The following is a 25881-nucleotide window of genomic DNA, read 5'->3' as shown; positions in this document are numbered from 1 at the left end:
CTTTTACGGGGCCACATATCCCATACCTTGCATATAGATATTTACATTTTGATTCATAACAGTAACAAAATTACAATTATGAAGTCGCAATGAAAATAATCTTATAGTTTGGGTCACCACAACACGAGGAACTGTATTAAAGGGTCACAGCAGTAGGCAGGCTGAGAACCACTGCCCTGGGGCTTGTTAAAATTGAAGGATGTCAGGCCTTACCCCATGACCTTTCAACTCAGAACCTACATTTTTATCAAGATTCCCTGATAACAGTGCACACCCAGGAGGGTCTGAGAAGCGCTTGTGGAGTCTTGTGTGGAATAGATCCTGTATCGGAGGCGTGATGTTTTATGAAAGAAAAGGCTGAGACTCAGAGTTGTAAAGTAACAAGGTCAAAGGTCACTGTGCTGCATCAAGTTCAGAGTCTCTAGTCTAAACCCAAGGCTATCTTAATTGGGCTGGAGTGAGCCTGACCCAAGACAGCTCACTTCCCAGCCCGTGGGGTTAAGCATGACTGTATGACTTTGAGCAGCCAACAGAATGTGGTAAGAAGTGGAAAAGTGTATACCATTGGGGGGGAGGCAGTGTTAGTATGCATATCTATAGCCATGTTGCCCATATATGCACACATGCACCCCAAATACCCTTGTAAGTCCTTCCTATTATTCATCCCTAGTTCACTGGAATGGAGAGCAATGATATGCTAGAGAACAAAGTCAGACTCTAAGGTCGAATTTCTGCTACTCTTGTAGTGGTTCTCAACCCTTTTAGTGCTGTGACCCTTCAGTACAGTTCCCCATGCTGCTGTGACCCCCAACCATAACAGTATTTTTCTTGCTACTTCAGAACTATAGTCTGCTACTGTTGTGAACTATAGTATAAAATCTGTGTTTTCTCATGGTCTTATATGACCCCTTTGAAAGGGTCATTTGACCCCCAAAGGTTTTGACCCCTAAAGGAAACATGACCCACAGGTTAAGATCCACTGCCTCAGGGGAACCTTGGAGATTATAGTATAAAGATGTAGGAGCCACAGTATTTTGGTTTCTGGATCAAATCCGTCTCTCTTGACTTTAACCTGTTAGGAATGCATATGGGAACCTCTTATACTGATGATCGTGAACCATACCAGAGGCTGGGGTCTGTGTTGTAAGCATGAAGTCCATTTTTAACAAATTGATTTGAATAACAGCTTTGGGGATGAAGTTGTATATACAGTGGCCTGTTGTCCTCATTCATTTTTGTCTTTGGCAGATCGCTTTGCTGTGGTCCAGCATGCAGAAGCGAGCGTGTGGTGAAAGGCAGCAGATCCGATGGGTTATGAGGATGTAAGAGCGTCTGAAGGCTTCCACACCCTCTCCTCCAGGGTAAGGCACATGCGCTCCGTTTCACTGGCTTCGTTGAGTCATAGATGCTCTTGTCTCAGCAGAGTCGTGGAGTTGGTGCAGTGAGATCCTCTGTCTGTCTGTGAGAGGCTTCTAAAGCTTGCTTTATTCAAATCATGGACTCAAATCAAGATGTGTGAACAATGGTGACCAAGGGATGGGGATGTGTACTGTGCATGGAGACATCTCTACACACAGTTATTGAGTGGGTTTGTATGGAGTGTGATTTGTAGGAGCAAAGCAAGAGAGAGTTCGAGACCAGCTGCCTTTTGCCTGAAGCCCTATTGTATTGCGAATAATCTGGTCAGAGGTCCCTTCCTGCCTTCCTCTGCTTCCGTGAATCATTCCCTGAACGTTTCCTTCACCGATTGCTGTTCCTGAAGGAAGTGGCCTGTGAGAGCCGAAGTCCCTGGCGTGGTGGTCTGTAGCAGCTTAAATTAAGCTCAGCATTCCACTACCCACGAATTGCTTCCTATCTTGTATCTCTGGAAGCCATGTGCCTAGCCGCTCAGCTGCCTGTAGTTGCAGGTACCCTGTATGTGCCTACAGGGTGCTTGGTAACTAATCCTGGCTTGGGGTTTTTGTTTGTGGCCAAAAAAAAAAGTTCAAGTAGTAGGAGATAGGTGGAGATCCCGGGGCAGGGGGTGATAGGGTTCGGGTGGGGGGCTGAGGGGGGGAGGGGAGAGGCAGCTCTTGCTCTTCAGCTTCTGCACTTGAACAAAACCTAGGTTCCTTGAAGAGGAAATGACTAATAGTACTCCAAGCACAGCTAAGAACAGTTAAGTGATAGGATATTTTTATATCCTTATTTTTATTTTATTTTAATTTATTTTTATTTTTTATTTTTATTTTTTATTTTTATTTTTTATTTTATTTTATTTTATTGTGGTTGTTGTTAACCTTTAACCCGGAGGGAGGACTGTTTTCAGCCTGGAGGTTCAGTGCCGTGAGACCTTGCTAGGCTGAGGGCACCCAGAAAGGCTGCCTGTACTTCCGTGCCTCCTGTGGCTCACTAATGAATACAATTTACTGAACAAAATAGACGATTAAGGGCTGCGGATCCCTGGAGATTCCCGTAAGTGTGCATCATTGCCGCTCTTGAGTGATGCACATGACCAGGGATGAAGCCTGGAGAGACACACAGCTGTAAGGCAGGCCGTCTGACACAGATGGAGTCCAGACAACCAGCAGACACAGACCTCAGCCCAGGGCCTGGAGGTCACGGGTGGGAGGAATGTTCCTTGTTAAATTTTATCCCTAGGAGAGTTGGGCTTGTCATGGGACTATCTCCTTTTTATCTGTGGCTTTCATATGGCCTCTATTTTGAATGTATCTAAGAAGTGTTTTACATCAAAAATAGCAAGCAGCTGGCATATTTCTGTGTAAATATTGTACAGGGATCAAATTGTTGAGGCAGTCATTCTTGAACCATTAATAAGGGGCAAAAAAAAAAAACCCTAACAAACAAAACAAAAATCAACAACAAAAATAACCCAACCAACCAACTAAACAAACAGGCATGGTGTGAGAATTACCAGTACACCAGGCAGTATTGATTCCAGTGAGGCAGTCCCTGTGTGGGCTGTTGCTAGGCCATGTGGGATCTACAGTGTGTCTTTGCCCTTAACCTCTGCCCACTAAATGCCCGTAGCTTCCCAAGCAATCCTGACCATCAAAAAGGTCTCTGGGTATTGTTAAATGTTTCCTGGTAGACAACATTGCCACAGCTGAAGGAATACAGTGGTTTAATACTGTTCTAAATTTCTCCAGGGCTGAGCTTTAATTCCTACCCCACCCCCCTCAGTTTCCCTGCCTGTAAAATAGGCACACTGCAGTAACTCAGCCCAAGGAAGCAAGGTGCACACCACTGTGTGGTGGATCAGGGTTGCTTAAAATGCTAAGTGATAACTATCTCCCCAAGGACTTAGGGCCCAAGAATCTCTCCCGATCTGTCATGACGGCAGCAGAGGGGGAGCAGTGGGAATCGAAGGAGGGTGAATTTGGGAATGTGGGCAGTTCCGCACAGACCTGGAATCTGAGTTCCTTTGAAGACGGTGATGTTCTAGCTCCCCCGCAGCAATGCATTCTGGATGAAAGCTTTTCCTTCGCCGCCAAGTTAAGGACCAACAGAGGGCACGAGGCAAAAAGCTGGCCGTTCCAAAGAGCATTCATGGAAATTGCATCTGACAGAGTGATTTCTTAATGTTAAAATGGCTCACGTATAATTAGACTGAAGGACAGACAAAGGAAACCACCAAAACAAGAATTTCCTAACTGAGTGACTGAGTGAGTGCAGGTCACAGAAAGATAGAGGCTGCTTAGAGAAACAGCTTGCCGCTTCTCTAGGGCCTTTGCATTTCTTTCCCTTGTCTTCTTTGAGACACGCCTTCAGTGTGCTCCCATGGAGTGATACCTAGCGTGTTCTCATGTGGCATGTGCTCCCCAGTGCTGTCTGTGTCTTGGAGCAGTGAAAGGAGGCCATAGTTCTGAACTAATCTGAAATAACCTCATATTTTAGTGAAGAGCCCCCGTCCCACTACAGGACACAGCCACTGCAGGGATTAGATGGAAGCTCTTGAGGATTCTTTTGAGTTGTCTTCACTGTGTTTCTGGTCCAGGTAAAAATTTACAGTTGTTCTCTACCTTAGATCTAGTATAGAGGAGGCCATTGTGCACAGTCTGGTTTCTTTGGCTTCTGGTGTGTGTGTGTGTGTGTGTGTGTGTGTGTGTGTGTGTGTGTGTGTGTGTGTGTGTGTGTGTGTAGAATGCCTGGGAGAGAGTGTGTGCTTTCAAAAATGAGGCTCTTTCATGAAAAGAGTCTTGACAAGTGTTTGTCGTTGATATTTTTTTCCCCTAGTGCTACACAAACTTCTGTCTCCAGGTCAGTCATCAGGATTGCCTGGTGTCTTGTTACCTCCTGATCCAAATCTCTCAGAATGGACCTCATGATCTAATGTCACAAGGCCCCAGGTTGAGTGCTGTCGCATGGCTTGTGATGTACATTGGCATCTGACGTAGGATCTCTGTGTCTGTGCTGTTGAAGGCACAGAGAAAACATTTGTCCAAGCTCTTGGAACAGGTATAGGCTTTTTTTTTTCATGCTAATACGTTATGCCATTTTCCAAAAATGGTCTCAACTTTGTCCCAAGAGCAGCCGCTAGCGATGGGTGACTATTTCAGTTATTTAGACTTATAATTCAGGTCTTCATTTTTGATCTTGCCACTTTTCACATGCGCTGCAGCCACATGTGGTTTCTGGCTACTGTCTCTGATAGTCCAGATATCTACCATGTCTATCATTGGAGAGCATTCCACTGGCCACTACTGCTTTAGTTCACAGGCTCCCTCTGTTGTTACAAACCCACATTTGTAGTGACTATGTACTTTTATTATAAAAGATATCAACTCCTGTAGAATTCTTTTAGAACATCTCCATCCAAGTCAGACATTTGTGTGTCTTGCTGAATTTTTAAAACACTGCTACAGTATTTGCCTGCTACAGGCAGTGCCATGGCTCGGTCTCTCTGACACAACGGAATGCACCATCTCTAAAATGTTTCCCCTCTAATCTGGGGCTGCTAAGCTGTCTCTGTCCATTTGTTCTCTGCCTGACTCTCAGCAGTGAAGGTTGTCACAGCATGTTTTTTATGTTGCCTACAGCTCTACAAAGAATCTAGAAGTGAGAAGAGAATTTTCACCTCTGCTCCTTCCAAGCCCCAACTTGGCTCAGAAAAGTGTTTCATAAGAGGGTCCAGATTTACAAGGCTAACCCTCTGAGGAGTTATCCCTTGAAGAATGAAGCCCTAAAGCAAAATTAACAAGCAATGTAATGCAGCACAGATTAGTGATTGAGCCCTTTAGCATTGCTGATGGGTTTTCTTTCTGTTGATATGATCTATTAATGTTACCAATATTAGTTGTTCAGAAATTTTCATTTCAACAAATCAAAAAATAGGGAAATAAAAACATTTTTAAAAAAGAGATGTAATTTAAAGCTATGGAGCTCAGGGTTGTTTTGCATGATGGAGAGAATTCAAATGAAAGTTTATGTGCCTTTAATAAGGTGGCCAGAAGGGAAGGAGAGGTGGCTGTGGGTAGGATTGGTCCTCTGGGTTATTTCCTTGGTGGTGGCAGGGGTATTGGGAGGATGACACAATGCTTGTCCCCCCACCTTTACCTCTACCTCCTCCCTTTTCCCTCCTCCCTTCTCCCTCCTCCCTCCTCCCCTCTCTCTGTGTTTTAAGAATGTCTTGAGTGGTTCTAGGTAGAAGCAAAATGTAGAGAGAAAAATACGAAGATCTTCTGTATCTCTCTCCTTCCTACATATGTGTGCCTGTCCTATTGCCAGTGTCCCCAACCAGACTGGCATTTCTGTATGGTCTAGGAACCTATATTTACATCATAATTATCCCCAAGACAGTGGTTTACATTAGAGTACCATCTGGAAGCTGTGCATTCCTAGGATTTGGACTAATGCGTGGTGACACATGTTCACTGTTATAATCACAGGTATTATTTTTGTTTCCCTAAAACCCCTCTGTGTCCTATTTATTGAATCTCCTTCCCCTCCTCCACCCCTAAACTACTTGAAGCCGTTGGTCCTAAGGCCACAGTTTGGTTTTTATGCTGTTGGAGTCCCACAATAGGTAACCCTTTGAAATGGCTTCCTTCACTCAGTAAATACCCACTTAAGTTTCTGTCCGTCTCTGTGTGATTTGGTTACTTGTTTCTTTTGTGTACTACACAGTATCCCAGAACTTTCTTATTTATCCATTTACTTCCTGAAAGGTGTCTTGGATGCTCTCAAGGATGGGCTATTATCAGTAAAGGTCCATGAGCCTTCACAAGCAGGCTTTTGGGTGGACACACACTTTCCTCTTTTTTAGGTAAATATCAAGGGATGTGACTGGTGGACAGTATCTGTCAGAATGCTTTATTTTGTAAGACATGGACAAAGTGCCTTCCAGGACACTGTACTGAGAGTTTCTGTGTATTGCTTCTTCCCTGGCCTGGCTGTTGTCAGGGTTCTGGCCTGAGTCATCCTAAAATGGGCATGATGCTGTCTCATTGTGGTTCTGATATACATTTCCTTGATATGTGTGGACCTGATCTGCATCTATGCATCTTTTTTTAATTGCAATGTCTATTAAAGGTTTTATGGCCATATTTTAATAATTAGGTTTTATATTTTATTTACTTTTAAGGACATTTTATATTTTGAGTCTTTTATCATAAAGCATCCTGTGCAAACACTTTCTTGCTGTTGCCTTCTCATCCCCATGATATTGACTTGCAGACAGCAGATAGTTTTAATTTGAATGAAGTTCTGCTTATAGATTTTGGATTTGAGTTTGTATTTTAAAAGCATTAGTTCTACTCAAGGGCATGGTAGATTTTTTTCTTACCCCCTCTGTCTTTCATAGTGTTGTGTGTTTTAAGTTGGTGGTTCATGTTGAATTAGTGATTATGAAGAGTTTAAAATGTTTACCTACACTCATTTGTGTACTTGTGCACTGGGTTTTGACTGTTCTGGCACCATTTGTGGAAATACTCAGGTAGCCTTGTATTGCCTGCTGTTGTGCTTTTGCTATAGATTAACTGACTTTATTTGTGTGGGTCTATATCTGGGCTCATTATTTTTAATTGATTCTGTTTGTCTGGCCTTTCAGCAGTACAAACCTCCTGGCTACTGTAACTTTATAGTAAATCATTAATTCATACAGTATCACTCCTCCAACTTTTGATCCTCTGAAATACGGAGTTAGCCATTCTGGTTCTTCTGCATCTCGGTGTGACTATTGATCATTTATTGATAGAACCACAAATGACATCCTTGGAATTTGCTTGGGTTGGTGTTGAATCTTGATAGTCAACTTGATAATATTTACAATCAGTGGAAACGAAAGGCCCTGTGTGAGAGAGATTATCAAAGTTAGGTTAATTGAAGTGGAAGGAGATGCCTTAAACGTGGGCAACACAGTCCCATTTACTAAGGTCCAGGACTGAATGGTGCGAGCAGACTGAGCAGGAGTGGTCATCTCCCTCTGGTTCCTGACCTTGGATACAGTGTGACCTGCTGCCCACCTGGATGATGAGGGTAGAAGGATTTCTCAAATTGTGAGGATAGGATTGTGACGGGCAGCCATTGAAGCCTTTGAGGTGTCACAGACTTCGTGAGGGCAGACTAAGGACAAGAGGCTGTGAGTGGAAGCTTAAGTTTGGACCCCACCCAAGTCCAGGCTGAGGAGAAATATGGTAAATTATCTTGGTGTGGGGGGGCAGATATGTATAGAAAGCTTGCATTTAAATAAGAGATCTCAGCCTAGCAGTGAAAGTAGACATTGGCATTCATAGAAAAGAGTGGGTGAAGGGTGTGTCGCCAGACGGGTAGACCAAGTTAGATGTACAGAGTGTGCAGAGTGTCTGGCTCATGGCAAATGCCTGAGACTCGTGTTACTATTAAGTCAGTAATATTCTGAATGGAAAAGAAGCCCCTGTGTCTTGTGGGTGGCTGTAGGTTAGGGCATTCCTCAGGCCACTGGTCAGTGTGATTATATCAGAAACAAGGAGGTGGGCTGACCCTGCTTCCTTGGAACAACCGGTGGAGCGTGGACTGGTTTGGAAGAGATTTGTGGAGAGCCTCAGCCAGGACCTGGAAGCTGGTATTCTTTTCCTGTCTCTTCTCGGCCTCTTTCCCTTTCCCTTTTGGCTGCCTCACCTCTGTTGTTGAATACTTCAAAGGCCATATGTAGACATTCATTTTGAGGGGTTAAAGGTCCTTTATTTTTTTTTAGTCCTTGGAGTTTTCATCTAACATTGAGGGCAGATCGACCTCACATGACCCTGCAGTAATGGAGTCCCCTCTGGAGAGCTGATGTTCACATTGCTGGGTTTAGTGATGGTCTTGGTAAGGTGGTTTAAGAAAAGAGTGGGGATTTCACTGGGGCTCTGGGTGACATCTTTCAGTTCGTCAAGGTTAACTGTAGAGTGGGCATTTTGTGCACACCCTCAGCTAAACAATTTACCATCAACTGCAGGTGGTGGGTCCCGGTCCCAGTGTTTTGATAATTCTAATTTCAATCCCTGAAAAGGCCTGCCTTCTCTCCTGAGGGGAGGTGTTATTCTATTGCTGGAGTTTATTGGCAAGGCCTTGGACTGCATTCTGAATGCAGTCAGTCCTTTTGAGCTTGGGTGAGGGTAAAGGTCAGGATATAGAATATTATCTCAGGTAAGGGAATAGATTAGAGTTATCCAAGGGAATTGTTTTTAGAAAGGGAGTGGGTTTTCAGAGAACAGTCCAGGATTTTATTCTCTAATACCCATTTCTACCAGTATAAAGGCACATGGACTCAGGTGGGCCCATCCCTTCTTGCTAACCAGGGAACATGGTTACTTGGGATTAGGTGTGAGGAGGGAAGGATATGAGCAAAGGCCTGGATGGATGAGGGGTTGCCTGTGGAGATCTGTGAGTTCAAGTTATGTGCTGCTAAAGGGCAGGTGGGAGTTGGAGCAGGGAGAGGCATGGAGATTGGGGAGTGGGGACAGGGAAGTTGGGGGGGGGGTACAGGAAGAAGATTCATAAGTGGGACTGACAGCCAGGGAACTGAAGTGGGGAGATCAGAGTTGGATTTGGGGGTCAAGCTTTTGGCTGCAAAGGAGGATTTGGAATGCAGGACAGGAGTTATAGAGGGGATGGATGACAATGAAGGCAAAGCAGCCTTAGCCACAGAATATCCCAGACCATTTGCTGGACCCAGGGTACCTTGGACCATTTGCTGTTTCATCTGAGGATGTCCAGAGAGGTGAGAATAGTAAGATCAAAAGTTCTAAACCAAGGCCATTGGGGCCAGATGTGGGTAAACAGCCAAGCAAGTTTGGAGGGCTGGAGCTCACTAAGAAGAAATTCTTTGAGATTGTCATGAGACAGGCCAAAGGAGTCTCCACTCAGATGGACAATTTAGAGCCCACATCATGAACATTTGGGTTTTAGATTTGAAGGGATTTGGAGCAGAATGGCCAGGAAGCGTAGGGAGTCTAATCCTGCCGCCTGAGGCGTTACCCGAGGCATAGGGAGAAGATGACAGTTGGACCTAAGTATTAGGGGGGGTTTCCTGTGCCTGCAAGACTCAGAGGATCACAAAGTCAAACCTCCAGGGTTTGTGATTTGGTGACGAGAAGAGTGAGAAGCTCCTGACGCTCTGGGGTCTGGGTCGGGCCTCTGAGACAGACCTATAGAAAGTTCACCTTGTCCTGAAGAATTTGAGCACATGGCAAGAGGTTTCTAGTCTGGAGGTCAAAGAGTCTGGGAAGGGAAAGTTTAAGGAAGTGTGGAGTGGGGTTGGGAGCTTGCTTGGAAGAGAGCAAGGGGATGCGGTCAGACTGGGTTTACAGAGTGCCAATAAAGTTTGCAAATGAGGCTTGCACAGAGATCTCAGGTTGTGACTGGTGGGTGTTTAGTCCAAAATAGTGATCTCAGTGGGTGTCGGTGCTCCTGAAGGAATGACCCCTGTGGGGAGAAAAGATGGCTTTCTGCCAAAAGAATCCTAAGAGGTTCTTGGGTTTGGGCATTAGATGTAAGGAACTCATTGGCTCTCCAGGGTGGCTTTGGAATTGAACTTTGGTGTCATTGGGATCTTGAGAAGAGAGGATAGTCACTGTTTAATTACCCCCTCCCTCAGAGAGAAACATTTCTCAACAGATAATAAATTCATTCATTAATGCTATTATGTCTCATGGTATTAAGAATAAAAAGACCAAAATTGTTTTAGTCAAAAGATTTCCATACGAAGATTAAGATGAATATATGTTTACAGAATGGGGGAAAAAAGCTAAAAGGCTTTTTCCAAGTTATAAACGTCCAAGAAAGTTATTTAAATTGTATAAAACATGAGATTTAAGGATACTATCTATGGTTTTAAAGTTTCTAAGATCGAAGTTAAATTTTAAAAACTGGCTAAAAATATATATCTAAGTCAACATTTATTTTAAAATATCTGGCTATTAACATATTATTTAATGGTTAAAAATATCAACAGGTGTAGCCTGTCTTCTGTGTTTAATAACTGTACTTGGAGGCTGTTTTAATGTTAAAAGAGAGACTATTTCCCTCTCATCAGTGAGGTCCCAGGATAGTAGGCCAACTCGAGAAATGTTCTGCATCTTTGGAAAGTCACCTATTCTCTTGTTCAAGACCACAGAGACCCTGCACAGTGAATTCTAACCAACACCCAGTGTGCAAAGAGGGCAGTCAACATAAGGAAGGATTTCTCAGTGCCTCTAGGAGGAAGCCAAGCCAGGGCCTTTGACTTGTCACTCTTCACACAGATGGACAGCAGTAAAAAGAAAGGCTGGGGGAGTCAGAGGTTCCTCACAAGCCCTGAGAGGTAGATCCACAGTTGGCCTTGACAGGACCAAAAGAAACATTATTTTGGCCACCTACATGAACCCAGCAGGAAAGTATAACCAAGATTAAAGTGGTCAGAGTGTTTCTATAACAGTTCAAGGGACTGCAGTCCTAAGGTGTTATGCTTAGCTCTATGAGATGCTATCTGGACAACTATTTTTCACTAATGATTCTCTTGCTGATTATGTACATACATCCCAGATATAAGACAAGACCTACCTCAGCTTGCTTCAGCACTGTAGTGTCTGTCCACAGCAAAGATACAGACCTAACTCATTACATACGGAAGCCCAACCTAAAAGCTGTACTTATCAAGTATAGCACACTATCTCTGTCTGGAGGAGAACTTATCACAGACACAGTGTCTTTCTAACTGCCCATGTTCCGTAATTAAAGGAGGATGCCAGATTTTCTGTTATTAAACTCACAAGTCTGGGAAATTATTCAAGATATCCAAGGGTTGTCCTTGGAACTTTGCTAGACAATCCCATAGAAGAACCTAGTAGGATTCTATTTCTCGTTGTCACCTTCCATTAGATGCTGATTTCAACTGACCTTCTCTAACACATTGATGACTGTGGTTACCTTACCCTTCTACTGGCCTCTGGTACCTGGTCCAGCCAGCTGTACACATACATTTCACCTTACTAATCAAAACTTAATTATGAGACTAAATTTTTTTTTCTCATTTTTCTCATTAAATTTCTCATCTCTTATTGTTCCCCACAAGGTTGTTATAGAGGAGACCTGATGGTCAAGTCTGAACTTAATGCTTGCCAATGAAATATGTCTCAGGTCTACCAAACCAATTCCAATCTTGTAGTTAACAACCCTGACAAAAGTCGTCAATCTTCCTCATACCTATGACAAGACCTGTCTGGGTGCTTTAGATGGTTTTCTTGTTCCAGGAAGGATAAAACTTCCATAACCCTTTTCTTAACTTTTCTCTCAGTAAGAATTACCTAAGTCCTATCAGTCTCACATTTGTATGTTACAGCTGCTACCTCCCTCACATAACCCATCCAAGGGAGCGCACTGTCATCTCATGGCTGTCTTAGGTTCTCGGTCTTTGCCATGTGTTAAGTTTTATTGTGGTCTCTTAGGTGGACCTTCTTTGGAGGTACACTGACTACTGCCTTTTCCACACTGCCCCCTTTGTCAGCTTGAAGCAGTTAAAAGAGAGATATGCTCCCCAAAACCTCTATGGGCAGTTCATATGTCCTCGAAGGGAGGGACAAATGGGCCCTCCAGTTTATCCCTCTTCTTGCCACTCCAGACATATCTTTGAGACCCAGCACTGTAACACCTAGACTCCCTGGTAGGAATGGCTCTTCAAAATTACAAAGGCCTGAATGTCAGGACAGAAACCAATTACTTCTGCTTAGCCCTGGGGGAAGGGCACTGCTTCTACCATAAACAATCAGGCCTGGCTCAGGATGGAGCATCTAAGCTAAGCGAATGGGCAGGAAAACTAGATGAGCAACTCCAAATCCAGTAGTCCTCCTGGAACTGCCTTGGTCCATTCTCCACTGTCTGTTACCCCAGTGTCGTCCTCACTCGCAAAGCTTTGACCCTAGTCTCTGGTCTATGCCTCTTTGGCTGTTTCTCTAACTTCTTACAGGAGTGCATGCAATCCTTCACCAGCCAGGAGGTGACAAATCTTTATGACCATAGGCTATCAGTTGCTACCCGAGGAGCTACCATCATTCTTTAGCCTCCTCTGCCCTGCACTACATCCAAAGTTCAGGGGAAGTAGCCAGAGAAGACAACACTTTGCCCAATTCCTTATGACTTAAAAGCAGGAATGACAGGGCTTAACATCGGTGATGCTATTTTGGCTCAGTCCATTTACCTATGGGTTGCTCACCAGATGGTGGTGAGCTTGAGTTCCTCCTACAGATACACCCCACCAGCAAGATGAAGCCTGTCATCTTTCACATTCACACTTTGGTACCAGTCTGCATCAGATGGCATGTTCCCAACACCCTTATATAGCAGTGCTCCATCCACAGCCAGTCAGGACCAGGCGAGCGAGCCTTAAGCCTGCCCTATCCTGCCTCTGTGAAGCTCACTTCTGTAACTCTCCCCAGGCTGCATTCTCTTTCCATCCCAAGTGTAGCCTGGTGGATTTAATAGAAGTCTGCTCAGCACGTGGTTAGTTTCTCCCTGAGTATTTTCTGTCACCTGCCTATGTATCTTATATTATTTTCTTCCTGCTTTAGAGGAGATTTTTTAGTAGAAATGTTAGAGATAATTGGTAACAGAGATATGGTCCTTTATTTCTGGTCATACTAGGAAGCTGCTTGTTAGCTTTAGGGATTTTATATCTTTTTCTCTTTAGTTTTCTTCTCTCCAGTTCTGTCTGTTGTCTCTTCAGTTTTCTCAAGGAAAAAGGGGGTGCTATTAGCTTTTCTGATCAAATGATTCCCGATTGTGTTGCACTTTCTAGTGTACTGTGAGATGTTTAGCATCCCTAAATACTACCTCCCCATACTATTCTAGCCAAGTCATCATGCCAACAAATTTCTAAATAGTTATTATAGAGAAAAGCATTGTTGAAGAGATGAGCTTGAGTGTACGCCTCTTAGGTAGGAAAGGGGTAGAGGTGAATCAAAGTCTTCTAAGGATGAAGGTTTAGCCTTGCCAGACCTCATGCAGTTAGGGCTTCTGGGAGGAGCAGGAAGAACTCTCTTGGCCTATTGTAGTTCAAGGCTATGTCTATACTGACTGTACTTGGTTGGCCCATGTTTTACTTCTTGGTCATTAACTTGGCTCAGCATTTTAGTTTGAGGTTCTCTTGGGTCCTTCTGTTCTTAGTCTTCTTTCTTATATCTATTAATTGAGCTGATGACTGATATATATCAGCTCCCAAAGAATAGAAGGAGCATTATAATTGTATAGGAACTCATTCACAGTCCTGCAGGGACCATCATCCCTGCTGGTCAAAACTGTCCTTACTGGCAATGTTAGGGATGCCGATGCTCTCTGTTGGACTAATGATCTATGGCTCTGCATAGATGACTTCTATAAAAATGACAGTCCTGCAGCTTTCCTGGACAGAGGTAGTGCAGTATGCTAACTGAACAGGAGACCCTTCTCTGGCTTACAGACCCCAAGTTCTCACTCCTAGCTAGAATTATAAACAGAATTTGGAGTTTGGGGTGAAATAAAGAACCAGAAGATTAGGCAGAAGGAGAAACCCCACGCCCACAGCAGCTATTGTGAAGGGGTCTGACTCCATTCTTCCTCTGGGAGTCTGGGTGTCTCGTGGTGCAGAGCATTGGGGAGCTTACTGGGGTGGGTGATTGGGAAGTGAGAGTTGTGGCTTCCATACAGATGTGTATTTTTTTTTCTCTTTTGCATCTGTCAGATGTGACTCTTTCAGCGAACCACGTGTCCCCCAGGAATAATAGCTAGGTGGCTGTCTAAATGTTGAAAGACGTTTTGACATCTTAGACAAGTGTTACTCAACAGCTGGGTGTGTAAGATTCCAGCTCTGATCAACGAAAATAACGTGCCTTTTTACTCTAAAAATAAATCACACACAAGTGTTGTTCTGTGGAGAATGACTGACTCGACTGAAACGGGCTTAATTTTGTTTTATACAGTGCATTTTGTCAAGCCCTGACCCTCAGGCATTCCCTTCTTTGGGACCAGTGATTGAATATGGCTTTGTAAGGGAATACATTCTGCTATCACAGAAGGCGCAGCCTTTATTTCTGACTCTCCATCAGTGCAAGGATGGTCTCGGCTCCATTTGGACCCACACAGCTGTGAGTGAAGTGATCTGGGGGCAGTACAAATAACCCATCATTCCATTGAATTCCTGTGAGATTCTTAAGACTTCTCTTCAAGCAGCCAGATCATGGGACAGAGGGTCTGTATTTCCTTAAAAGGGACACAGCTCTTGTTGAAAGAGGATCCAAAGAAAGGGGATTCAGCAGGGGCACTCAGAGAAGAATTCTTCTTAAGGAAAAAAAACACACACACGTGCACGCGCACGCGCACGCGCACGTGTGTGTGTGTGTGTGTGTGTGTGTGTGTGTGTGTGTGTATATGAGGGTGTGCCTGTATATGTCTGTGTGAGTGTCTCTGTGCACACTCATGCATGTGCGTGTTTAAGTACTAAATAGTACCAGAAGATTAAAGTCTTTTTAAAATTTAAGGACTCACTAATCTTGCACCATAAACTAAAAATAAAGTAACTGAAATTTGTGCAAGTGCCGCCATTTTTTATAGCAAAAATAAAACAAAATTACATGAGTTCTCATAGACTCAGGAATTAATTTGCAATCCCTTGGCGCAGATGCCGTAGCGACCGTAAAGACAGCTGCTCTCTACCGGGTGTAAAGAGATTCTAAGCGATGAAATGAGTGTCCAAGCTCCTGAATCTTTTACTCCATTCCTGCCATACACGTCATGAGGCTCCCAGGAGCTTAAGTGTCCCAGGGAACATGGATTTGGGTAGATGCTTCTTCAAGCATCATACACTGAGACCCCCAGCCTGGAGGAACCCAACCCATCCTTTGAGCCACAGAAGGAGATGCTAGACCCTGCTCAGCATTTTTCTTTGGGTCTACCATTGAGTCTTGGCCTTTTCCTTTCAAAGACGTGAAGCGTGGCTGCTCTGTTGGCCTAAGACCCATCCCTGTCAACACACCCATTAGAGCACCTCTTGAAGACCAGGAAGCAGGCTGGCAGCCATGGGAGTGTTTCCTCTGGACATGGTACTTTGCCATTGTAAAGAACCTGGTGGAGCATTCTGAAACATTCCCTCATTGGAATTGTATTAGTATAGTGTTTGGTGACAGTTTAATGAGAATGTGTTATTAAGACGTCTTCCACTGAGAACATGATGTGTTTTTCTCAGGAGATCCCATATTAATATGGTCCTGGAGCTAAAAAACAACAACAACAACAACAAAAGATGGCTTTAGTCTATGAGAATTTTGTACAACATATTTTGATCTTATTTACACTCCCACTCCCCACTCTAACTGCTCCCAGATCTACCCACTGCTTCCTATCTCTCAACTTCTGACTTCATTTCTTCTAATAAGCCATTGCATCCAGTTTATGCTGCCCATTGCCTTGTGGTTGTGGGGCTGTCTACTAGAACATGGTTGACCTACCCAGGGACCACACCATTGACAAAAACTAATTCTTCCTCTCCCAGAAGCCGTCAACTATCCGTAGTTCCTCAGTTGGGGATAGAGGCTTCTGGGCTGTTTCCCACGCTGTGCTGGAATGCTGACTGGCCTGATCTCGTGCAGGTCTTGTGCAGACATCCACAGCTGCTCTGGGTCCATGCGTGCAGTGATCCTATCAATCATGTGCAGAATGGGTGCAGTGGTCCTATCATGTGCAGAATGGGTGAAGTGGTCCTATCATGTGCAGAAGACACTCTTCTGCTCCTGTCCCCAGCGCCTGGCTCTTACAGTCTTTCTGGCCCCTCCTCTTATGGGCTTTGGGATGACACAGATTTATTTGTGAGTAGCATTTTATTGTCTCTTTCTCTACAGCGTCTTCTCATGCTTCTTTGCCTCTTCCTTCTGACTATCTTATTTAGTCTCTTTCATTGATTTCATCATCTTTGCTTTGCTTCTGCAGTTAAAAAAAAAAGAAAAAGAAAAAAGAAAGAAAGAAAACTTTTGTTCCACAGTTCTGTGGTTTCAGCTGACTGGACAGTGCCTCCTAAATAGACAGAAGGCTCTCTACAGGTAGACCCAGTGCCCTTTGCTGATCTCTTCTGTTCTTTCTCCACAGAAACTCGTCCTTAGACCACAAAGCTGAGCCTTGATCCTATTTTTCCCTCTGGACATTGGAATGCCTTACTATTTTCTTTTCAGTGGCCATGTATAGCATGACTTTGACACACTGGCCAGATAAACCCGTGAGATGTCCTGTGTTTATCAGATTTTAGAACTGTGGCTTTGGGCAGGAGGTTTGCTGTCCCTGGGCCTTCATATTTTCCAGTTGGGAACTCCAGTACTTAACCTCACAGAATGCTTGTGATCATAGAAGCTGTGATTGTGTTCTGCCTGTCTGGCATGGTGATCTGGGTATGGGCTTGATGATGAAGTTACCGAGAGTCACAGTTGCAGAAAGGCTGACATCACCTGCCAGGAGTAGCCATGCTACCTACTATGCTCACAGTGTCCCAGTCTGCCTGTGAGAGGGTTCCAGGCCCCACCCCTGTCAGTAAGCTACTCACACTTGCTTTGACTTTTCCCTATGAGTCTAAAAAGTTTGCCCATGGACTCTCCTGGTGTCTTTGTCTGTCTGCCCACATTAGAAATTGACTATTATCCATGGGTATATTGTACAATTTAGAGGCAAATGTATGTTTCCTTTCATGTAAGGTGAGAGTTATCGTGAAGACTAAATGTTGAGCTAACAGCTGTCATCGCCAAAAAATGTTACTGGAGTTTTCATAATAAAAGCTGGATTCCAGCAGCTTCCAGTATACCAGTTAAAGAGATAAGAAATAGTGAAAAACAGAGAAAGCTCACTGTTGTCACTTCAGGAAAGGGGACAACAGATGAAGATGTCCAGGAAGTCCCCAAGTCCATTTCTAGGTTAGGGACACAAGGTTTGAGTGTAAGTAGAGGCCAAGAGGCATTGCAGTTAGGCAGTGCTGGTCAGGGTGTGGTGTTCCCATCACTGGTCACCATGGTCCAGCTCAGATCTGTTCTGGGAGGCAATGGCATGAACTGTTCACTTGATAGCTGTGAATGGCACACTCTCTTAGGGCACACTCCTGGGTAATTTTTGTCATTTGTGTGTCCTTCAAGGTTTTTCACTTTCTGGAATCCAAGATGAGTCAGGAAGAAAAGGTTAAGGACAAGAATTTATCTCTGTGCCTTTTGGCAGAATACAGGCACACAATGAAGGTGCAGGTTCCAGGTTCTCCTCTGCCTCATGGCTGCTTCATGGCTGCCTCGTGAGTCCAAGTGAGTCTTTGCTTCCTAGCAAAGGCAGCAAGCTAAGTGTCTGTAGGAGAAATACTCCTTTAAAACGATGTTTTCCAGGACCCAAATGTAGGGCTTTTTATTCTAAACACCATTGTATAAAATGCAACACGACATTAACAGCGTTTTGCTCAGGTAAGCCCTTGGAGTTTATTCAAAGCTGACGCTGCCTCGTATCGATTCTCGATTATAACACATTTAGCATGAATGTACCTGCCAGTGTTCTCGAACAATGCAGTGCCGGGCTGGCAGCTCTGCCCTTGTCTCACTGCCCAGCCGACAGCACATCAGGGCTTCTTTTGTTCGTTCTGTTTAAAATACCGCTCTCCGCCTCGCCCTCCCATGGTACAACCTCGTGTGAAGCCTGTAAATTTGAGTTTCACAAAAGCTACTACATCCTCTGAACCCTTTCTTCCTTGTTACTGTTTTTTCCTCTTATCTTTCTTATTACTCTGAACTACCAAATGCTCTCCCTTTCTCTGCTCCAAGCAGTAATAACTTAATGCTTGTGATGTTTTTGCCAGTTTGGCCTTTGTTCTTCATTATTAAGATGGGCTGTTATTTTCATATATGTGGCGGCTCTCATTGAATTAACCATCTCTTCTTGCCCACCAGTGTGAGAGATAAGATATCCTTACAACTGAACTCTTATGCATTCTTTGGCCTTTTGTGCATACTGCTAGTTGAACCCTTCTGGTTACTTATTTATGTATGCATGTATGTATATGAGTGTAGTATATGTGGACTGTGTAACCCTACCTGGTAACCCTGGGAAAAGCCTAGAATCCCATGAGTCCTATTTCATATTGGAAGGAGGTCCTATCATTGAGTGTGGAAGAGGGACAGAGCTTAGGTTATCTCCATTGATCTTACATTAGTTGGTTGGCTGTCCACAGGGTATATGGGTGCTCTGTGTAGTATGTTCTCATTGATTGTAGGTTAGGCTCATAACCATTAAGGTCATTCAACTGCTTGGATTCTCTATAACACTGGTGAAGTTTTCATGAGCATTCTAGTCCCTTTCTTGGTTATTGAACACATCTTATTTTTCCTGAGGCAGACTCATTTCTTTGAGGGACAGGAACAAGAGCTAATTCTTATATATTCTTAGCAATAATTTTGTCCCTAAAAAGCAAGCAAAACAGGCAATGATCCATAAATGGTTTGATCTAATGAGACCCAAAGCCTTCATAGAATATAAGAGAAATACATGTCCCTACATGCTCGAGCATATAAACACACCTCGGGGATATTCTGTTGACCGTAGTGGTAAGAACAATGTCTCATGAATTTCATTTTTCTCTCTCCATCCCTATTTTCTTCAGGTCTGTGTCTGGCACAATGTAAAGCTTAGGGGATCCAAGGTAGCCATCAAATGGCGGGGACAGAGAGCAGGGAGATAATTTAATCTGACTAGAGTGTAAAGTGCTGACAGCTTCAGAGATGCACGCACACCGTGGAGCTACCTCTGGGTGCAGGAAGGTTTTTATGAGACTGTGATGTTTAAACTGGTGATTACCAGTCCAGAGGAAGAAGTGACTCATCTAAGGGCAGTCAGAAGCCCGTGCACACATCTCTTTCCTGCCCTGAGTTTCATGGAGGTACTGTGCGTACTTCAGCATCTTGAATCTCATTTGGGCCTTTGGGTTGGCTGATTCATGGGTAGCTTGTGTCTCGATCATTAGCTGTGCTAAATAAAACCTAAGCCCTGGTGCCATGATGTTCAGAGGAAGGGCCCTGGACATAAATCAGTTACGAGGGTGGAGATCTTATAATTACTGCCTTCGTGATCAGAGGCAGGTATGCCCCCCTTTCTGCTGTTTAGCACACAGCAATATGACAGTAGCCCGCCCCCTAGAAGAGGGCTCTCATCAGAACTTGACCATGATGACAGTCTAGTTTCCGTTGTGTTGCTGTGAAAAAATTTTTTTCTGATCAAAGCAACATAGATGAGCATGGGATTTATTTGGTTTACAGTTCAGGTCACAGTTATTCTTTGAGGGAAATCGGAGCGGGAACCCTCGTGTGGATGGAGAGACAGGAGAAGCATTGCCTGCTTTATCATTCAGCATCCCATACCTAGCTAGCTCTTTTATACAACTCAAGACCATTTGCCTAGGGGTAGTGCTGCCCATGGTGGGCTCGACCCTTTTACACCAAGTATTAATCTGTATAGTGTCTTCTACACACCCACAGGCCAATCTGGTCTGAGAAATCCCTTACCTGGGACTTCCTTCTCTGGTGGCTCTAGACTGTGGTAGTTGAAGCTGACTTTAGCCTCTAGAAGTCACCCTGTCTAAAGTACTTGGTTATAGCAGCCCAGAAGGATGAGAACAAAGACTTCCACTTTGAGGATAAGAAACATCTTGAGTGTTTTCCTTCCATGCTGCTCATAAAGCCATGTTTAATGTCTTGGTCCCTCTCCTCCTAGAGTAGTTATTGGATCCAGTTTATCAGTTCTTATAAACAGGATGGTTTGTCCTTTATAAGCCTACTTCCCTGTATCCACTTTTCCTGATTACCCACATCACTAGGGTTTAAAAAAAACCCTGTTCTACTGAGTGATAAAATTGAAGATCTGGGATTTATAGAAATCAGAGTGGCCAGAGGTAAGTACTGAGCAAAAAGAAAATTGAGTAGTTTTAAGCTACTGAGTGAACTCCAAGGCTCTCTGAACCAGGCCTGGAGGCCTTTCATTGCTGCTTGACAATGAAAGGGAAGTTTTGTTGCTGTTTCCTAATCTACAGACCTCTGTGTATGTGTGGAGTCAGCCAGACGTGGCACCTGGCAAAAACTGAAGCGAAGACTGTTCTGCCTGTCACTCACACATCGTGGCTGGGTCCAGGGCCGAAGTGGAGTGGATGGATGGGGTGTTAGGAGGATCGACCCAACCTCTAGCTGTGATGGGTGTCCTGTCTTATCTGTGCACAGAAGAGTTTCGCATCCCCGTGCAGAGAAACATGGCAAGTATGGAAGATGCGATTTGTTCAAGATCACACACGCTGATGTCTTCATTGCCATTGCACTTCACATCATTAATCTGCTAATGAGTTTCTGAGCTGTGAGAAATTGTGTGCCAGAAGTTCCACATGTAAGGACATCCTCTGGTTAGATCTACTTTATAAGATTCTGATCATAGAGAAGTTTATAATGCTGGAACTATCAGAAAATATCAAAGACTTTAGAAGTTTGGACCGATGAAATCTTTCTACATGTCATGGAAATCAAACTATAAAAGAAAAGTTTCTGGTTTTCACTATAATAATTCAAACCTTAGGAATGGAGATGGCTCAGTGGGTAATAATGATTGATACACCAACTTGAGGAATCATGAAATCCGAACCAGAACTCAGGTAAGTAAAAAAGAAATGTGGGTATGGTTACATGTGCCTGTGACCTCCTTGTCATGTGTACATAACAGAGCGATGGTTGCGTGTGACCTCATTGTCATGTATACATAACAGGGTAATGGTTGGCTGTGACCCCATTCTCATATGTACACACACGGTGATGGTTGGACTGTACAGGATCATTGGGCCTTGTTGGCCAATAGTCTCACTGGCCAACATGGTAACTCCAGTCTTCATGAGAGACCCTGTCTCAAGGAAATAAATCAGAGAGCAGGATTCCTGATGTCCTCCTCTGGCCTCTGTATATGTGCATGGGTACACACATGCCCACACACCGCTCATACATATACCACAGCCATACAAAAACACATAAATAAAAATGCTTGTATAGGACAATGTCACCATAAACAGCAATGCAAGACATGATAGTGGTGTTTAGAGTGTTTTTATTAATATTGGTAGCAAACAAGTACAGGTGAATATGTTGGCAGTGGTTATAAATTTTATCAGCATGGCGCTGATGACAGTGGGCGTCTAGATACGGTAGGTAGTTGTTATGCATTGCTATGGCTGGACAACAGTTTGGCAAATACTTAAAGTTACAAAATGTGCATGCGCTTGAACTCAGCAATTTAGTTTCTTGTGTTTGTCCAGGGAAGGCAGTCATGTAGCTGTGCAGAGGGCAAACAGAGATACTCACTCAAAATTTGTTTTGATGAGAAAAAAAATCTAGATATGACCTAAATATCCATTAATGGAAGACTTGTTAAATACTGAGAAATGACAGCTATGGGAAGAGATCCATGGTGTAATACTAAGTCAGAGCAATTCTGATAATAGAACTGCATAAATCATGTGAACCTATTAGTGTGAAAATGCTTATAAATGTGTGTGTGTGTGTGTGCGTGTGTGTATGTGTGCATGTGTGTGCGTGTGTGTATGTGTGTACGTGTGTGTATGTGTGCATGTGTTTATGTGTGTGTGTGTGTGCGTGTGTGTGTAAGTGTATGAGAGGATATTCAAAAGTTTGTGTCTTTTTCGTGTAAGTTTTATTTTTGGTTTTATGTATGCTTTGAATTTTTAAATATTGACTGTGTTTAATTCAGCAGATAAAGGTACCTGCCATCAAGCCTGTGACCTGAGTTCAATCCCCAGGGCCCACATGGTAGAGAGAACCTCTGACCTCTACTCACACAGCATGGAAAACACACACACACACATATACACAAATACACACACACACAAATACACACACATACGCGCATGCCCCTCACTACACATAAACCATGCATATCCGCCCTTATCCCACCCCATATAATTAATTAATTAAAGAAAAGCCCATAACGGTATTTAAAACATGCTAAGCCCTGATAACCCAAGTATTTGCAGTGTCATACATGTTTTAAGTTTCACTTTTATTTACATGGGTGAACGTTAACTACACATGTTAGTGAGCTACATAGTACAATATCCATCGTCCACTCCATAGATTTAGAATCACCCAGGAGGCATACCTCGGAGCTTTCTTCTAGAGAGGGCTGACAGAGGAAAGATGATTACCCTTGCGCTCCTTTTTCTGCCTCCTGCTCTGTAACAATCTGAGCAGGTAGCCTCCAGCTCCTGCCACCATCTATGGACACGCCCTCCCATGGTACATCTGTATGCCCACCAACAATGAGCCAAAATACATCCTTCCTTAAGTTGCTTTGAGAAAAATAATTTGATCCAAGTGCAAACAGCATACAGAGATCAAGTCATGGCAATAGCATGCCCCTCCATCTGTTTGGCATCTAGGATCTCCTTTCTTGTAGTTTATAAGATCTGTCACAGCACTGTTCCTAACAAGGCAGTGGAGAAGACGATATGCTAGCTGACTGGAACATTTATCAAGTTCAACTGCATCTGTACCATGACGCTGGGTTAATATGAGCATTGAAGTGTGTATCCTATTTCCCAGAAGCATTAAATCTAGAATAATTCCCAGGTCTGTGTTACAGAGGAAGTGCAGGGTGGAATTTGTAAGGGCCTGCTGCTGGGGACAGCAGGTTAATATTTGAGTTTAGCACTTTCCCTTGAATGTTTACGCAGATGAGGGGAAAATCAGCGCCTCACATTAAAAGAGGACACAGTGTGGGCACAATGTGTGGCTGCCAGGACTGTTTAACTGAGTGGTGTTACCACTCCAGGCATTTATTTTTAAAAGGAACCAACAATTTTCTCCATTGGCAATTCATTAGGCACCCTAAGAACCTGGAATTTGGCTCCGTGGGCTGGACACTGAGGCTTCTGTGTGGAATGCTGGAGAGAAAGCCAGAGAACTCATTTCTCAGCAGGGAAGGGCACCTATTCTCCTTGCAAATAAAATCCATTCTCTGTCATTCTCAGCCCAAGATGCTATTCTCTGGTGTGAGTGGATCTGGCAACAGAGTATTATTTTGTTGACCTTAAAGAATCATAACTTGTCAACCTATTTTGTGCAAACCATAGTGAGGGAAGCCTTTTAGATTTTATAATTCATATTCTCATCTCACATTCCATAATTTGAAGTTGTCTTAATCTTCTCAGACTCAAAGAATAAAATGTAGACAGTGGATATTATTTAGGGCTGTTATCCACCAGCCTCCATTCTAAATCTCAGGGTAGGTTTAAGGAAAGGAAGTTAGTGATGAATCTGTAGACTAGTTATAGGGCTGTGATCCTAGTCACTTGGGAAACTTAGGCAGCCGTATCACAAGTTCAAGGCCTCTTTAGACTGGAGAAAGCTCAAAGTCAGCCTGAATGACTTATTGGTATCTTGGCTCAAAATGAACAAAAAGTAAGAAGGGAGCTAGAGATGTAGTTAATGGTGTGTGAGGGGTGGGGGCTTAAACCCTAGCAGCACAGGAGAAACAGTCTGCACACTCCTCAGCTGTGCACACTCAGCTGTGCACACTCAGCTGTGCACACTCAGCTGTGCCTTCTCTCTTAACATCACCGTAAGAATTGATGCAAGGGAACTCTGGACTGATAGCCTCACTCAGGACCTATGTGCCTCCTTAGAAACTGGAAGTAAGCCTTATATCAAATTCACTTTTACAGAATACAGAATTAAACTTGTCTTATTCTGAAGCCCTTTGATGTTGGTTAATGTCAGTTCATTTCTGCAGAGAATGAACCACCCCTGTATATCCAAAGAGAGGTGAAGAATTTTGGAGCAAGTTTTGCCAGAGTTCAAGATTCTGAATTTATAGTGGAGACTTTCAGAGAGTCCTCTTTTTCTCCCTCTGGGCCCACTTGTGAACGGGTGGAGGGGTAAGTTAATGGTATTGGTTTTACCTAGTGGACTAGAGTGGAGAGGGAGCTCCAGGCAGTCAGAAGGGCATAGTTATGATAATTGAGTGGAATTTAAAGTGATTGACAAGGTGAAGCCCATTATGAGGTGACTGAGGGACAGTGAAAAGGGGCAGGTCAGTGGGCCAGGGATCTCTGGGACCAGACTATCGAAATCAGGGTTCCTGGGGTGCAGACTGACAGGAGATGGTGGCTGGATAGTGACTTGGAGGAATTGCAGGAAAAGACTGGTATATGACCTTGGAGGAAAGTACTGAAAACCAGTGTGATTCTGAGTTCACCTAGGATCAGAGTCACTGGCATGTGGCAGAGGGACATTGAGGGAGCTTAGAGCCCAGACCTTCCCAGAATGAGAGGGAGTGGGTGGGATGAGTCCAATTGTGCGTGATTTCAAAACTCAGGATTTTATATAAGAGGAAGGGAGGAATGTGGTCTGGCTGTGCTAGTAGAACACCATGAAGACACCCACTCCATCCCTAAGCTCCACAGCCCAGGGAAGTGGGGGAAAGTCATTGACCAAGAGCCCTTGACACGGAGGTTTAGGGGGTGGACAAGTGTTCTTGGGAAAAGGCCAAGCTTCAGTCAGGACAGGAAGCCAGGGGAAATGTCCCAGGAAGGATGTGAAAGGGTAGTACCTTGTTGATGACCTTTAGAGTCCCAGAGAATGCAAGCCAGGAGCTGCAGGCACCGTGGAAGGGCCAGACATAGGACCAGGGGAAAGAATCCAAGGGACCCTGTGGTGAATAAGGCTGAGGGGTAACAAACAGCAGGGAAGTCCTCATTGTACCTGATGTTGACAGATGGCAGTGGTGGGATCTGCTCTCTACACTACCAGGGCTCTGGTATGAAAGTATGGGGCAATCCCAGGGCTCTGGGACTCCCACAGGGCTCCTATTTGGAAGGGCCTTACATAGTTTATATAGGATTCTAACTGCAGCCACAGAGCAGCTGGTTTCAGCCAAAGGCTCTCCCTGTTAACCCAGGGAAGAGTCGGGCATTGTAGAGGACATGGAAGGCTCCTCGGCTTGACTTAGCTCTGTGTTATCACTTCAACAGCATCCCTCAGACTGGGCTGGATTTTGATGACTAATCTTGCCTAGTTCAGAACCTTCTTTGTCTTGCTTCTCCACTCCCCACTTGCTGAAGGGTTGCTGGGGGGCATTGATGAAAATCATAATGTATGCCATTCTGAGGTGGGGGAGGGGGCTATGGTGCCCCCTAGCAATACCCAAGATGCTATCTGTGCCTAATGCCAGAGATCACTCCTACCACCCCGACCACTAATCAACGCCACTGTCTGCTTAGCCCAGGAAGGGTTTCAAAAAAGTACGAAACACCTTCAAGGCATGTCAACTGATAGTCATCTATTCGGGGGAGAATGACTCCTGCTTTCCTCTCTGTGAGTGTTGGATTTAAAACTGAGAAGGAAATCCAGGACAGGTCTTAAC

At 44.0% G+C, this 25881-nt stretch overlaps 1 protein-coding gene across 2 annotated transcripts in view; it reads left to right on the top strand.

Annotated features, from left to right (window-relative positions):
• Positions 1-25881, top strand: part of Tmem108 (transmembrane protein 108) — a 298352-nt gene that overhangs the window by 7318 nt on the left and 265153 nt on the right. For both annotated transcript variants that reach the window (XM_021172799.2, XM_021172798.2), the window contains exon 2: positions 1249-1361. The gene's annotated coding sequence lies outside the window, so the exon portion shown is untranslated. The remainder of the gene's footprint in view (positions 1-1248; positions 1362-25881) is intronic.

Source organism: Mus caroli, unplaced genomic scaffold (assembly GCF_978045245.1).
Source record: "Mus caroli unplaced genomic scaffold, Mus_caroli_1 scaffold_11, whole genome shotgun sequence".
NCBI classification, from domain to species: domain Eukaryota; kingdom Metazoa; phylum Chordata; class Mammalia; order Rodentia; family Muridae; genus Mus; species Mus caroli.
The sequence above is the reverse complement of the archived record's forward strand: the minus strand, read 5'-3'. Positions and strand labels throughout refer to the sequence as shown.